General features: G+C 40.1%; 1 protein-coding gene across 7 annotated transcripts in view; it reads left to right on the top strand.

The window, feature by feature from the left end:
• PLEKHA7 (pleckstrin homology domain containing A7) overlaps positions 1-15,956 on the top strand; it is a 276,128-nt gene that overhangs the window by 945 nt on the left and 259,227 nt on the right. Inside the window, exon 1 of one of the 7 annotated variants that reach the window (XM_073347402.1) lies at positions 449-525. The exons of the other annotated variants lie outside the window; for them this stretch is intronic. The gene's annotated coding sequence lies outside the window, so the exon portion shown is untranslated. Of the gene's footprint in view, positions 1-448; positions 526-15,956 lie in introns of those variants that run through there. 7 annotated transcript variants of the gene reach the window in all.

Consider the following 15,956-nt stretch of genomic DNA (forward strand, 5'->3'; position numbering starts at 1 on the left):
AAAGCGCAAAGAAAGGCGGCGGGGAACTGGTCGCTTGGAAAGGGGGGAAAGGACCCGGACGGGAGATGGAAATCCAGAGTCTCTAGCTTTGTCCTGGGCCGGCTCTTGCTCCCCCTCTCCGCCCCCCATCTCCTTTGAGCTTTCTCTGTGTATTTTTTCCCCCGTGAGAAGCAACAAGCTTCACCGGAGGCGGGGAGGGACGTCTACTCTGGGTGGTGTTTACATTGCAGGTGGGGGCAGCTGGGGCTCTCGCTTGCTGCGCTGGAGTAGCGCGCGGTGGCTGAAACTTGGCGGAGTGTTTTGCTCCCGCTGAATGGAACGTGTTTGGAGCAGCACCGCAGCAACCAAGTGTGTTTTTGAAACAATGCTGCGTGAATGAATAAGGGCGGCTGCGGCTTTTCTTTTTAAATCCGAGTGGATTGTAGTCGTTGGTTAAAAAACAAAACAAAACAAACGGCGGTGTATTCTCAGGATGTTTCTGCGATGAGGCTTTAAATCATAAATGACAGTACAGTAGGATGGGAGGTAATTGAGAAGTGTAACTTTATTCAAAAGCAAATTAACAAGATCTGGAGGACACCAGTGCTATCCTAAAAGCCGGGGTGTGATCACAATTAGGGTGTTTGGAAAGCTGCCGAAAATGTGGGGTACATTGTGTAGGTGTTTATATTTGGGTTTTGATGTTCTTACAGGGAAATTGCAGATGTGGTGTATAAATAAACTCTTCTTCTTGCTTTACACTAGTAGTAATTATATGGATAAGTATTGCAAAGGGGAGAAAGTGGCCTGTCTGTTGTTCAATATAAGCCCAAACTAGGATAACTCTGTCTATATTTCCATGTACATTATGCTAGACCCCCTGCCACCCTGAATCAAATGAATCTATATTTAATACCTACATTGATCTTGTGTAGGCTTTGCATTGCTTTTCTCTCTGCCGCATAACCCTATTCATTCCTCCACATTTTTAATCTACTTTTTAAAATCTGTGTTTGGGAGGAAACATGTTAAAGTGAACAATAAACTAGAACAGTTGTGGCAGTGCAGTAAAATGGAGGATCTTTATGTCCTAAAAGAAAAAAACCCTCTACCCCTTAGATCTGAAGGAAGGATATTTGCTGCGGGGAAATGTCAATTCTGCAAAACTTGATCCTCTTTCAAAGCTGTGATGCAGCATTACCAGTCACTTCCTGCAAATATTCAGGATGTAAAACTATTTAAAAATAATTGATCATATGTTGGCCGATACAGGTGAAATAGTTCAGGGATGTTCCAAAGTTAAGAAGATCCCATGGATACTATGCACTGAGTATTAGAGCATGCAGCAGAAGTGAAATACTGAGAGGTTGACAACCCAAGGACACAATATGCCTTCAAACTCCTAGGAGATAAATGAAGATCTTAACCCATACGTTGAGTCATTCTGAGGTTGTGTACCTGAGGACAGGTGGAGTGGCTTCTGTCTCCTTTGGTATAATAGCTTTGTTTTTTAAAGATATGTTTCTGGGCTCTTGTTTCAATTGAATAGCTTGTAATGGGAGTTGTCTACTGAAAAAGTTTGCCTCTTGGGCTAGGAAATTTCAAGAAAATGGCTGTCATTTTGCATATCCTATGGCTTTCATGGATGATGTAGTGTTTTTGGGGTGTTCCCAGAAAACCAGTTGTCATTTTACTTATGCAACATATGACCTTTGAGATCATGTACTCGGATTTGATATTTATGAGATGCCTTAGTCATTTTTGTATGCTACAAAATGTTTTGGGTAATTGAGTACTTCGTGTGTTGGCATTCCTTGAAAAACTCCTGCTATATAGAAATTTATTTTCTGTCCTTCTACATGTGTAATGATATATAGTGCCTAATAAGCTTCAGAGAGATTTGTAGGAACTGGTGCCATTCTGCATCTGCTATGGATGGTTTAGGGGGAGAGAAGTAATCAGTGTTTGTAGGTTGTCATTCCATGAAGAGAGGTTCTTTTCACTTTGCCTGTGCAGACTGCCACAGGACCTAGAAAGTCTTACTTTGGGTTTCTATTCCAGGAAACGTCTCCCAAAGTTCACAGTATATTCATATTCTTTTTTTAGTTTAATTTATTTTAGTATAGTATGTTTTACTTCTGTCCTTTTGCTCTCCTTCATAAACATTATTTCTCCCGTTGTAGTTTAGTTTCCCATTCTGACTTTCTTGAATAATTGATTGCTGATTTTAAGTGTTGACTTTATAAAGGAACACAATTAAAACTTTCCCAAATTGTCCCTTTATCAGTGACTCATCTCTGAAAGTTTCATTTATTCTGGATGTTGTTAATCTCCATTGTCACTTGAAATAATTTAGGAGAAGAATATATATACTTTACACTTTGCGGATTAACATACATGATAATTAGATGCACCTCACAACCATTCAAACACTTTAAAGTTAATTCACTGCATTATACATTAGATGCCATGCAACATTGTTGGTAACTAGTAATACCTTAATGTATACCAGAAAATATCTTACCTTTTTAATCTTGGATTAATAGTGCAGTAACATGATCAGGGTAGTAAGAAGGCAATACTTTGATTCAAAAGTAAGGAAGAACTTATTACTGTTTAACCCTGTTTATGGTCTGTTTGCAATTAAAAAAATGCACTGACTCTAAAGGCTTCACTTGGTGATGGGGACTTTAAAAAGGACTCCAATTTGCTTCATCATTATTTAGAAGCTTTGACAATTCTGCATTGTATTACAGATGTGTAACTGTTTTTTTTCTTTTTTTTTCAAAAGGCAAGTCTGTTTCAAGATGTGGCAATTCTATAGTTACCTGCTTCCTACTATTACTTTTAAGATAGGATCATTTTTTTCTTGTGTAATCAACAAAAATTATTATATTAAGTGGGGGAAAAAACACTAACAAATGATAGAATAGATTCTTTCTTGAAAAGTGAATCCTTTATGCAATATTTATTTTGACTCTTGAAATTAGAATATCAGTAACTGAACACTCCAGTTTTTTTGTTGGGCAATTTATTGAAATATGTGGAAACACTTGAATGTTTGTTATGTCATTCCTCTGTACTATTGGTTAAATGAACACTTCTTAATTAACAATCACACTTAGTAGTTTTACATTTAAAATGAGAAACAATTGAAAAGGATCTTTTCTTCTAGTACCTGTTTTAAAACATTTTACTTGATACCATCTTTCAAGCTTTGTTAACCTAGTTCTTTAAAATGTCAATCTATTCAAGTTTCAAGGAATACAAATATTGATAATGTTAAGCAGGCTCCTTTAAAAAACAAAACAAAACCCCACCCCAAGTTAAGCAACCAAACTCTCCAGCGTATTTTTAGCATTTATATAAACTAAGTAGCAATAATAATGTGTCTAACCTAATGTGAAGCAAAATTGGTTGTATTTTCTAGGGTAAAGCCTTCTTGAGTTCAATTTTTGATTAATGAAGGAAGAAATCTATATCTGTAAGGCTGATTAACATTTTTCATCTCATGGGGTCATTGAATGCTGATTTGTGACATAAAAATTAATCAGACCAGTTGAGGAGATGCCTTTCTAAAATGCTGAAAATTCTTGATCTGTTGTTAGAGTACATCAACATCAGATAAAGGAAACAAATCCTTTTAAACACATTGATTCTTTTAAACTCTGCCTGATTAGAATTTATTAAACACACAAGCTTTGTGGAGAAAAGTTGAAACATAATTATTTAACTTGTTGAATTTATATTGCTCTGATTTTTTGAAGACTGAAAACAGAGAGAATACAGTGATTAGGGTCACAGAGCAGTGTGCTATGTTTAGAGAAGCATTGATTGAGAAGTGATACTGCAATTTGTGTTTTCTGCCTGGGAGCAGCATGGTAGGTGGATCTATGAGAGCAGAGTAGAGCTTAAATTGGCATTATTTTCTGTTCTCTAATGATTGGTAGCCTCAAGGACCTTTTGCTTTCCATCTAGTCATTATAGGATGAGCACAGCATTAATGAATGAGTGCAGCTGTAGTAGAAGTGAATGAAAGCCCGTTTAGACTTGCTCAGACTGGTTTCAGAAACCTGAGTTACTGGCATGGGCAGGTGAATTGGCTTGGTAAACTCCCTGCTTGGGGTAAAGATAAGGTGAATGCAGGGAAAATACTGAAACAGCTGATTGAAGAAGATATACACATACTTAAGCCTTAACGTGTGTTCATTAGGTTACTGCCTCCACTAAACATCTAAAGGACTTTTAAGCTGAACGAGAACTGGAAGTTCTGTAAATTCTGTTCTTATGTTGCCTTTTTATAGTTTATTAAAAGAACTGAGAGGTATATCTATGTAAAATGCTCTGCCCTCCCAAATAATTCATTTGGATAATTGTAACCGGTCTTTATCTGCCTGTGGTAATACAGAAATATGTATATAACATACCAGAAGAAATTGTGTACTACAGTATTAAAACCTTCGGCAGTAGTGAATAGAATTGACTCTAATGGAACTGGTATGTTTAAATGGCTGCTTTGGTATTGAGAAAACATAGCTGGAAATCAGCACTTAAAATAGCTCAAGATATTTCATCATTGATTTGTTTTTAAGCAATGTCTTTGATCTGTGGCTTATGTACCAACTTTGACTCTTCTTCAGGGAAGATTGATCAGAGCAGAGTTGTTTGTTTTCAGCTAGAGTGTCATTGTTTATAACAACTATGGTATTATTCTTATTGTGTATTCAATGTTTTCCTGTGTGCTGAAAATATGCATAGCACACCTTTCAGGTGTTTTAGAAACACATGACTCTTACTAAATATTACGCAAAAAAACTAGTTCGAAAAAACATTGTTAGGGTTGCAAAGATAAGCAGTCAAACGTTAGGAAATACTGGAATTCTGGTTGCCTGTGCAACCTAAATTCAACCTCCAAATGCTTATGATGGTATACATGATGGCATACTATTATTTTTTTTCCTCCACAGGACCCCTGCTATATTTAGTGCTCAGTTAATGAGCAGCTATTCAACATTTTATTCTCTCCTCCTTGCTTAGTGGGTACCTGTAGGCCTTAGTACCACCCTGTGAGTAGATGGGAGAATATGTGGTGGGGGGGGCAGTAGGGATGTGCTTTGATAAACGGTCAGATCTGTGCATCCGATGAAGTGAGCTGTAGCTCACAAAAGCTTATGCTCAAATAAATTTGTTAGTCTCTAAGGTGCCACAAGTACTCCTTTTCTTTTTGCGGATACAGACTGACACAGCTGCTACTCTGAAACCTGTCAGATCTGTGGGCTGTCACAGAGGACTTGTTGAATCTGATGGTGGTCCAAGATGCTTTCCATTCAGGCTAACTGAGGGAACAATTAAATGTCCCTTTTTTAGTGAGAGCTGAAACAGTAGAAGTTACTGCACAAAGACTAGACTGAATGCAAATTCAATATTACAACAACATGGGTTGTCGTAATATCAAATTTAATTTTAAAGAGGTTTAAGAAAGAAAATTGTATTTAATTAAAATAAGAAAATCTAACTTTTAAATTATTTTTGTAATCATTTCGTTTTTGTGAATTCTAGAGATCAGATGCATTGTCAGGCACCCAGAAAATAAGGAACTCAGTTAGTGACTACCTGTGAAAAGTTGTGATTTAAATGACTTGGCTAGAATTACATAGAAACTCTGTGGCAAAGGCAGGGATAGAATCTGCTTCTCCATTGCAGCATTCATCTGCCTTAACCATAAAATCATCCTTTCTTTTCCTTCCTGCAATTTCCTGTCTTATTTACTACACACCTTCCAGCTTTTGCAGCAAATGAAGCGACAGCCTTCTTCACACACAACCCTGATTCATCCCCAGAGCAGGTCCATCCTGTGGAAAAAATAGTCTGTGGTCATGTAATCAGATTGTATCATAATGTGTATGCCCAAGGGGGATGAATTATTAAGGTTGCACGGGCTACTTTAATTTGGGTATTTCCTAGGTTTTGATCATTTGACTTTGCAACCTTAATATTTTAGAGAGAGAGAGAGAGAGAGAGAGAGTGTGTGTAAAATACATTTATAGAGTATAGCATTAGGTTGTAAGCTCCCAAGGTAAGAGACCTGTTTTCCTATTTTGCTGTAAAGTACCTAGCATACTTGTAAGTGCTGTATTTAAACGATAAATAATAACTTGAATTAAAGCACATAGGATCCAAAATCTGGTTGACTGTGTGTGTTTTTGCTAACAGTAAAAGTTCCTTCTTGTTTAAATGACTTACCACCATATGTTGACTGCACTTCGGACATTTTTTCTTTATTTTGAGTTCAAGGTTATCATGAAAGTTATACTAAAAAATATCAAAGCATAGGCTTCTAAATTTGTTTTCTATATTTGAGGTAAATATCAATGTCCTAATTCTTACCTATTCTTCAGGGACTGTGTTTTAATTTTGGTTATTTGAAAAGGGGCATTTCTGGTAATATGCTTCTTTGTTTATAATAATTTTGCCTGCAGCTATGCAATTCTCTTAACTTACTTGTAGTTCTGAGAGAATTGAGTGGCTAGCTGATTGAGAAAAAAATTCTTGAGAGCTACAATATAAGGTACAACAATAAGGATTTTTGTTGTTCCTTTCCAAGTCAGACGATTAATTCTTTTTTCTTGTGATGTGGTATTAGTTTTAAAATATTGTATACTGGAATATCTGTAGTATTTTCTCTCAAAGTTATTATTTGGTTAGAGCTGTTTAGAAATGTGGTGGAAAATTTTTAGTTAAAAGCTTGCCAAATTTAAAAAAAATTCAGTAAGCTGTATTAGCTAGTATACCGTCTGTTTTACTGGTAAAACCACATTTCCAGTCCAGGCCAAAATATTTGCAATGTGATTTTTATTATGATGCAGCAAGTAGTGTGCACAATTTGTTGGTTGCTAAACAAAAACAAAAGGCATAGTTACTACCCTGAATAATAGAAGAGTCATGGCTTTTAATACAGCCTGTTGCTTTAATATCTCTTTGTTTCAGTCAGACTACTCCTTTCCCCACGTAGTTATGACTGACAGTTTTACAAGACTGCCCTGGGATATTGCATTCAGAAGCGGAACTTACATTTTCTACTCTAAAGTTTTACCATTTAAAAGAGAAAAAATACTTTTGATTCCCTAGAAGTATCTGGTTAGTCTCCCAACTCTTCTCTTTTTGATTGTCTGCCCTATATAAGGACATTCTATGTACTGTAATACTTAGCAAACCCATCACTCTGACTTGTTTAGACAAATGCGAAAACTACTTACTAAGACAGTATATGGTAGGGATGAGCTTTTCTGCCTTTTACATCTAATTTCTCCTTACCCCATTGCTTATATTAGCTTTATCTTTAATTTTAAAGCTTTATAAAATGAATTACAAATACATCCATGAGATAAATGCACTTGAATAGTACAGAATTTTCTGATTTATGTGTGTTTTACTAAAATTGATCTGGTCAAGGAGATTTTTATTATGTTATTTACGGTAACTCCCAGAGGCCCAGTGCTGTGTAAACAGAGGTGAGCACTCTGTGCTTTGCGTCCTTGGCTAAAGTGTAACTTTAAGTAACTCTGCATGGATTATTCAAATCTGACTAAAAGCAAAGTGAGCTGATGATTTTTTTTTACTATTTTTTAAATATGGTAGAAATATAAAACTACATAACAGAGTTATTGGCTTTTGCAAACCTACAGATTTGTTTCAAAATGGAATATGTTGTACACATTGTGAAATTGGCATTTGCCTCTCAAGTATTCTGCCTGTATTTGTGGTATCAGGTGACAATTGTAACCGTAATAGGCAACAAAAAAATTCAGATAAATGTAATTTTTTTAAGTTGGTGTCCTGTTAAGCTGCTTTTTTTGTAGTTAAGTATGTACTATGCAGATTTAACCTCTGAACACCTGAGTTCAAAGGGAAAAAGGGGTTGGTTGCCTATACCAGGGGTAAGCAACCTATGGCATGCGTGCTGATTTTCAGTGTAACTCACAGTGCCCGGGTCTTGGCCACCAGTCCCGGGGGTTCCGCTGCTGGCCTGGGGTACTGTCTGCTAGCCCTCTGCCAGCTGGGGTTCTGTCCGCCAGCCCCGCTCAGCCTGCTGCCAGCCCCGGGTCCCAGCCACCGGTCTGGGGGGGCTCTGCTCCTGGCCTGGGGTCCCGTCTGCTGGGCCCTGCTCAGCCCGCTGCCAGCCCCGGGTCCCAGCCACTGGTCCAGGGGGCTCTGCTGCTGGCCTGGTGTACTGGCCGCTGGTCCCCTGCTAGCCGGGGTTCCAGCTGCTGGCCCTGCTCAGCCCACCGCTGGCCCCGGGTCATGACCACTGCTCTGGGGGGCTCTGCTGCCGACCTGGGGTTCCGGCCGCCGGCCCAGGGCTCTGCAGCCACCCCCAGCTGTGGTCCTCTGGCCCCAGCTTGGGGCAGTGAGAGGTGCAGACAGGGCCAAGAGGGGGTGCGGCTCAGCATGGATTGCATAGATTATTATTACTGGCATGCGAAACCTTAAATTAGAGTGAATAAATGAAGACTCGCACACCACTTCTGAAAGGTTGCCGACCCCTGGCCTATACCGATAAAACCTATTACACCTAATTTCCCAGAATGGTCAGTCATGTTTGAGAGTTGGGCTATATCATCAGAGATGCTTCATGAATATCCTTTTGGCTGATTAGTAAAGCAACATTTTCTTCTTACTTGCCTGTGGATGAGGTGCCATAATACTAGCTGTTTGGATGGGGAAATAGGATTGACAAATGTCAGAAGAAAACAGTTACTGCAGAATGAAAGGACGTTTTGGTCAGAGCCATGTTCAAATGTCTGGAAAGCTACATCAACAATAAATACCTAGCTATAAAATTACTCTTAATAATCTGATTAGAGAGTGACTTTCTTAGACATTTACTAACAGTCAGTGGCTGTGTATTGATGATTTTCCAGGCCTGTTTGCTGCACCGATTATCATTAAGTCTGTTGTCCGGTTACCTGGATCATTAAGAAGAAAATAAAAGTTAATGGTTTAAATCAGCAAATGATATCCAATAAATGAACAAACGTTCCTGCCTCACTGTGCATCTATCCATTCCCATGTCTCTCTTTAGGTAGGGATTTTTTTAGATTTGATGGGCGCTGTGCCAGTTGCTTCTTAATATGAAGATTTGTTGCTTATTTTAGGATCCAAGGTAATGATCTTGTTAAATAGGGCAGTAAAATGTCTTTACTTTTTCTCACAAAGAACATTTTGTTCCTAGCAGAGATATGCCAATGGTTTTCAAACTGTACGTTGCTACCCAGTACTGGGTTGTGGTGGGGTCAACCAACTTGGCCGTTAAAAGTCCTGTCGGCAGTGCTGCCCTGCTAGAACAGGTAGGGGCGAGCCTGCTTTGACACCGTGCTGTGCCCCGGAAGCAGCCAGCAGCAGGTCCGGCTCCTAGGCATGGGGGGCCACGGGGCTCTGCATGCTGCCTGAGAACCGGGGGGCTGGGGGTGTGTGTGCCTGTGCGCAAGAGCCGTGTGGAGCCGCTTGCGCGCCTACGCATAGGAGCCGGACCTGCTGCTGGCCGCTTCCGGGGTGCAGTGTGGTCCATGGTGCCAGGACAAGCCTGAAGCCTGCCTTAGCACCCCACTGCACTGCTGACCGGGAGCTGCCCGAGGTAAGCCCCTGCCCCGGTCCCGAGCCCCCTCCTGGAGCCCAAACCCCCCATCCCAGAGCCCCCGTCCTAACCTCTCCCCCCAGACAAGAGCCCCCTCCCACACCCCGAACCCCTCATTCCTCGCCCCACCCCGCAGCCCTCACCCCCACCCCAGAGCCCTCACCCCCTCGCACACCCCAAAACCCTTATCCCTAGCACTGTTGGGTCGCAGGCATCAACAATTTTCTTCAACTGGGCCACCAGAAATAAAGTTTGAAAACCACTGCCTTATGCTACTTGTGTACCTGAAGTTCGGTTAAACCGTGGGCATATAAAGATCTGTGTTCCATAAACATTTTGTTTGTACTTTGTCTTGGCACTTTGACTGCTGCTTTTGCCCAAATATACTTGCTCGTCATAGTTTATTTTCAGCTATCTACAGAACTCAGTCTGATCTAATCTACCTTTTTCAGTACTGTGTATATTGTCTATATTTTAAAATGGTGGCTCTTTTAAAAAAGTATAATTATATATTAAAAATATAAAATAGTGGCTTTGAATAGGCCATCATGTTGCCAAGAACAAATAAAGTCAAACCAACCTAATTTCATATTTTGACAGGGTTACTGGCCTAGTGGGTGTGGGGGGAAGCAGTAGACGTGATATGTCTTGATTTTAGTAAGGCTTTTGAAACAGTCCCACATGACATTCTCATAAGCAAACTAGGGAAATGTGGTCTAGATGATGTTACTATAAGGTCGGTGCATAACTGGTTGAAAAATGGTACTCAAAGAGTAGTTATTACCAGTTTGTCAAACTGGGAGGGCATGTCTAGTGGTGTGCCACAGGGGTCAGTCAATATTTTCATTAATAACTTGGATTGGAAAGTACGCCTAAAAAACTTGCAGATAGCAGCAACATTGGGGGTGGGGTGGGGGGAGGGGCGGGTTCGCGGGCACTTTGGGAGGTCAAGATTAGAATGGAAAAGGACCATGAAGAATTGTTCTGTAATCAACAATATGAAATTCAATTTTAAAAAGTGCAAAGTACTCTGCTTAGGAAGGAAGAATCAAATGCACAACTACAAAATGAGGAATAACTGGCTAGGTGGTGGTACTATTGAGAAGGATCTGAGAGTTGTTATAATGGATCACAAATTGAATTTGAGTCAGCAATGTGATGCAGTGGTGAAAAAAACTAATATCATTCTTGGATATGTTAACAGGAGTGTTGTATGTAGGATACAAGAGGTAATTGTCCCGCTCTGCTTGGCACTGGCGAGGCCTCAGCTTGAACACTGTGTCCAATTCCGGGTCCAACACTTCAGGAAAGGTGTGGACAAATTGAAGAGAATCCAGAGAAGAGCAACAGAAATGATAAAAGGTTTAGAAAACTTGACCTGTGGAGAAAGGCTAAACAAACTGGAATGCATCTGATGAAGTGAGCTGTAGCTCACGAAAGCTTATGCTCAAAAAAATTTGTTAGTCGCTAAGGTGCCACAAGTCCTCCTTTCCTTTTTGCGAATACAGACTAACACGGCTGCTACTCTGAAACCTAAACAAACTGGGTATGTTTTTAGTCTTGAGAAAAGTAGCTGGAGGGTGACCTGGTAAGTTTTCAAGTATATTAAGGGCTGGTATAAAAGGGTCTGGATCAATTTTTTTTCCTTGTGTACTGAAGGTAGGACAAGAAGTAATGAGCTTAATCTGCACAACGGTGACTTAGGTTAGATATTAGCAAAAACTTTCTAACTGTAAGGGTAGTTCAGCTCTGGAATCTGCTTCCAAGCTAGGCTGGGAGGTTTTTAAGAACGGGTTGGAGAAACCTGTCAGGGATGGTCTACTTGGTCCTGCCCCAGGGCAGGGGACTAAACTTGATGACTTTTCAAAGTCCCGTCTAGCCCTACATTGTATGATTGTATGTTATTCTCCCAAACAGCTACGGGTGAGCTGTAATTTGTGAATTACTGAGTAGTCAAACTAACTGTTAAATTGCTGACTGCAAGTTAGCATCAAACAGATTATACTGTTGCTTGATGTGTAGTTCTATAGTAAATAAACTGCAAAAATTTAACCTCACGCTTTGGCATACTAGTATAATAGTGGATAAATATTAATTCCTTCAATTAAAGAGTCATGGTGGTAGATCCCTAATTTCATTTTGTTTAATACTGATGTAATCTGTTAGAGAATGTCCTCTTCTGGGGGGGTGGAGTATGTATGTAAAAGAAATACATTTTTATACTTTTAAAAATAGCCACCTTTTTAAAATCACAATTTCCAACTGAACTCCACTTGTTGGCTCTGCAGAAAACATTTCATTCCCATACTCCTTGAATAGGATGTAGAGTTGTCTAGCTTTTAAAGAAGTATTGAAACAGTTGAAAGTGGAGGAGGGGGGAGCTACCACTGTTGAAGTACTTGGCAGTGTCCTTTAACGCAGGATTGAAGATACTTACTTTTTATAATTAGTGTCAGCATGTTCCAATCTACCAGCTTTTCTTCAGCATGTGGTTCATGGACTTGAACAATTATCTACAGGATCCATAGAATTCCATACACCTTAATGCCCATTTCTGTGACAAGCGTTCTTGAATTCTGCAAAGGAACATTTTCTATAGCAAAGTTCCTTTATTTTGTTCAGAAAAAATATTCATAGTTCGGAAAATAGTTTATCACTAGAACCAAAAAGGTATAAGATTCAATATCAGTTCTTATAAATTGATTGTAACTTATTTTATACTTAAAAATAATAGGCCTTTTTCATATTCCTAGATAAAAACTACATTTAAACTATAGTTAAGATGATGTATATATCAGTAATTTTAAGGGTAAACACATTAGAAATGTTGTATTTATTTCCAAAACAAGAATTACAAACACAGGAAATTCAGAGCTTTTGTTAAACTTTAAAAGACATCCAAACACGAAGTTTTGGAGGAACCCAAACAACCTTAATTCTGTTTTGTAGTGATGCCATGAAATTATGTTCAAAAGCGTTTGTAGTCCTAGATTAGGTTAAACTGAATTTTAAAGATCTATTTTTCTGTTACCCCCAGCTTCACGCCCACACTGAGCACCACAAAGCAGTCACAGCAAGTACTGGCTAGTTTCTCCCAGCTCCTAATCTCCATGTTCTCCTGCATGTGTGCGAGCATTCATATACAAGTTTCTCCCTCCCTCTTGCTCCCCAAATCTCCTGCACAGTGCTCCATGAATTTCCCCTTGCAGCTCTCTCTGAGTAGATCTGGTACAACAGGTGGTTTTTGAAAAGAAACTTTTAGATTAATGGTAATATTTTCTGTTGAAAAATGGAAGCTGCTTCTACAGAGTTCCAAGAGCTACCTTCTTTCAGACGGGCTGCCATCTCTTTTTTTTTATCAATGGAAGTAAGGCCAGACGAGGCTGCCCTAAGTAAAATGTTCTCTTTCAAAAGACCTGACATCTCTTCTTGTTCCTAATGGGAGCAAAGCAGCCTGCTCTTAAGGAAAATAGTAACCTCGTATATCATAGATAGCCACCATCTTTCGTGAGGGCAGCTTGGTTTTTCTTCAGAAAGAGAACAATTGTGTATAAGTCTGAGATAACACAACCAGATTGGTAGTTTTCTCATGTGACCCAGTGAATTGCTACTGAAGTATCCTTTTAGGTGGTTCTGTGGCCCCTGTAACTAGAGTGTCTGAATGCTGGTGGGTGGCTACTTTCAATTCGAAAAGATATTTGTAAACATTAAGGCTTTGGAATTTAATGACATTTTTTAAAATTTCCAATTCTGTGGTGTGGAAGAATTTTATTATTGAATTGCAGAGAACAAAGATTCTTGAACAGGTCAGAATGCGGGAAAGATAACATATAGATGGTAATTTTTATGGAAATCATGGTGCCTCTTCACCCAGAAGAACCTTAGTGGCATAGAACAATATTTTTTGCATATGTTAAGTATTTGGTGTCATTTCTATTTACAGTTACAAAGTTTTGAACACATCATGAAGTACTTATCGCCTGCAGGATGATTCTCAAGCTGCTTTCCACAGATAAATTAACTGGTTACTATGTGCACCTTAAAATCCTATTCACAAATCTGCAACAGATGCACTTGTAAAGACAGGTTATAATCTCAGACATAAAAAACATTGCAGTGTATCTGCATGGTATTCATGTAATAATAATGTGCATCTGAGAAAAAATTGGCTATTAAATTGGACCATGGCTGCAGCTTTCAGATGTTGATTGGGTCCTCTCATTTTTTACCTAAACCCAACGTAAGTTAACTTGTCACTTATGGTGTATGTGTTATATATTGCATTATAATGGTAATCACACAACATACAAGCGTTTCAATAATGGGTAATGGAAAATGTTGGAATGTCTGTGGCCAGTGCATTATGGGAGCCATGAAAGGACGGTGGTAGAAGTACCGGCAGAGGGGGAACTAGTTTACATTTTACTGGCTACAGGCAGCATATATGTTTTGAGCTGAGACTTTCAAAAAGGATGATTGCAGTCAGACAATCAGACCCTCCAAACAGATTGTGTAAACTAACTTTATCCAGAGCAAAGTTTGAGCAGTGATCAAAAATAGCAGAGCAGTGGGAGGGAAAGGTAAGAACATGTAGGACAGGGATAGTCAATTATTTTTTTGGCAAGGTCCAGATCTCTTTGTCAAGGCCCAGACTCCAGAGAAAATACCGTTATTGTTATTTTTTATGTTAACAATAAGTAAATAAAAAGATTTCAGGCTCCATTCAAAAGCATCTGGCAGTCCGGATTTGGCCTGTGGTCTGCCTGTTGACTTCCCCTGAAGTAGGATGATGTGTGGGAGGGTTGATCTTGAATTAGTGGGGGAAGCAAAAGTGGATGGGAATCTGGGAGGCAGTGACCATGAGTTGGTTGAGTTCAGGATCCTGACGCAGGGAAGAAAGGTAAGCAGCAGGATACGGACCCTGGACTTCAGGAAAGCAGACTTCGACTCCCTCAGGGAACGGATGGCCAGGATCCCCTGGGGGACTAACTTGAAGGGGAAAGGAGTCCAGGAGAGCTGGCTGTATTTCAAGGAATCCCTGTTGAGGTTACAGGGACAAACCATCCCGATGAGTCGAAAGAATAGTAAATATGGCAGGCGACCAGCTTGGCTTAATGGTGAAATCCTAGCGGATCTTAAACATAAAAAAGAAGCTTACAAGAAGTGGAAGGTTGGACATATGACCAGGGAAGAGTATAAAAATATTGCTCGGGCATGTAGGAATGTTATCAGGAGGGCCAAATCGCACCTGGAGCTGCAGCTAGCCAGAGATGTCAAGAGTAACAAGAAGGGTTTCTTCAGGTATGTTGGCAACAAGAAGAAAGCCAAGGAATGTGTGGGCCCCTTACTGAATGAGGGAGGCAACCTAGTGACAGAGGATGTGGAAAAAGCTAATGTACTCAATGCTTTTTTTGCCTCTGTTTTCACTAACAAGGTCAGCTCCCAGACTGCTGCGCTGGGCATCACAAAATGCGGAAGAGATGGCCAGCCCTTTGTGGAGATAGAGGCGGTTAGGGACTATTTAGAAAAGCTGGACGTGCACAAGTCCATGGGGCCGGACGAGTTGCATCCGAGAGTGCTGAAGGAATTGGCGGCTGTGATTGCAGAGCCACTGGCCATTATCTTTGAAAACTCGTGGCGAACCGGGGAAGTCCCGGATGACTGGAAAAAGGCTAATGTAGTGCCAATCTTTAAAAAAGGGAAGAAGGAAGATTCTGGGAACTACAGGCCAGTCAGCCTCACCTCAGTCCCTGGAAAAATCATGGAGCAGGTCCTCAAAGAATCAATCCTGAAGCACTTGCATGAGAGGAAAGTGATCAGGAACAGCCAGCATGGATTCACCAAGGGAAGGTCATGCCTGACTAATCTAATCGCCTTTTACGATGAGATTACTGGTTCTGTGGATGAAGGGAAAGCAGTGGATGTATTGTTTCTTGACTTTAGCAAAGCTTTTGACATGGTCTCCCATAGTATTCTTGTCAGCAAGTTAAGGAAGTATGGGCTGGATGAATGCACTATAAGGTGGGTAGAAAGCTGGCTAGATTGTCGGGCTCAACGGGTAGTGATCAATGGCTCCATGTCTAGTTGGCAGCCGGTATCAAGTGGAGTGCCCCAAGGGTCGGTCCTGGGGCCGGTTTTATTCAATATCTTCATAAATGATCTGGAGGATGGTGTGGATTGCACTCTCAGCAAATTTGCGGATGATACTAAACTGGGAGGAGTGGTAGATATGCTGGAGGGGAGGGATAGGATACAGAAGGACCTAGACCAATTGGAAGATTGGGCCAAAAGGAATCTGATGAGGTTCAATAAGGATAAGTGCAGGGTCCTGCACTTAGGACGG

The sequence above is a fragment of the Lepidochelys kempii genome, chromosome 6 (assembly GCF_965140265.1).
Source record: "Lepidochelys kempii isolate rLepKem1 chromosome 6, rLepKem1.hap2, whole genome shotgun sequence".
Classification (NCBI taxonomy): domain Eukaryota; kingdom Metazoa; phylum Chordata; order Testudines; family Cheloniidae; genus Lepidochelys; species Lepidochelys kempii.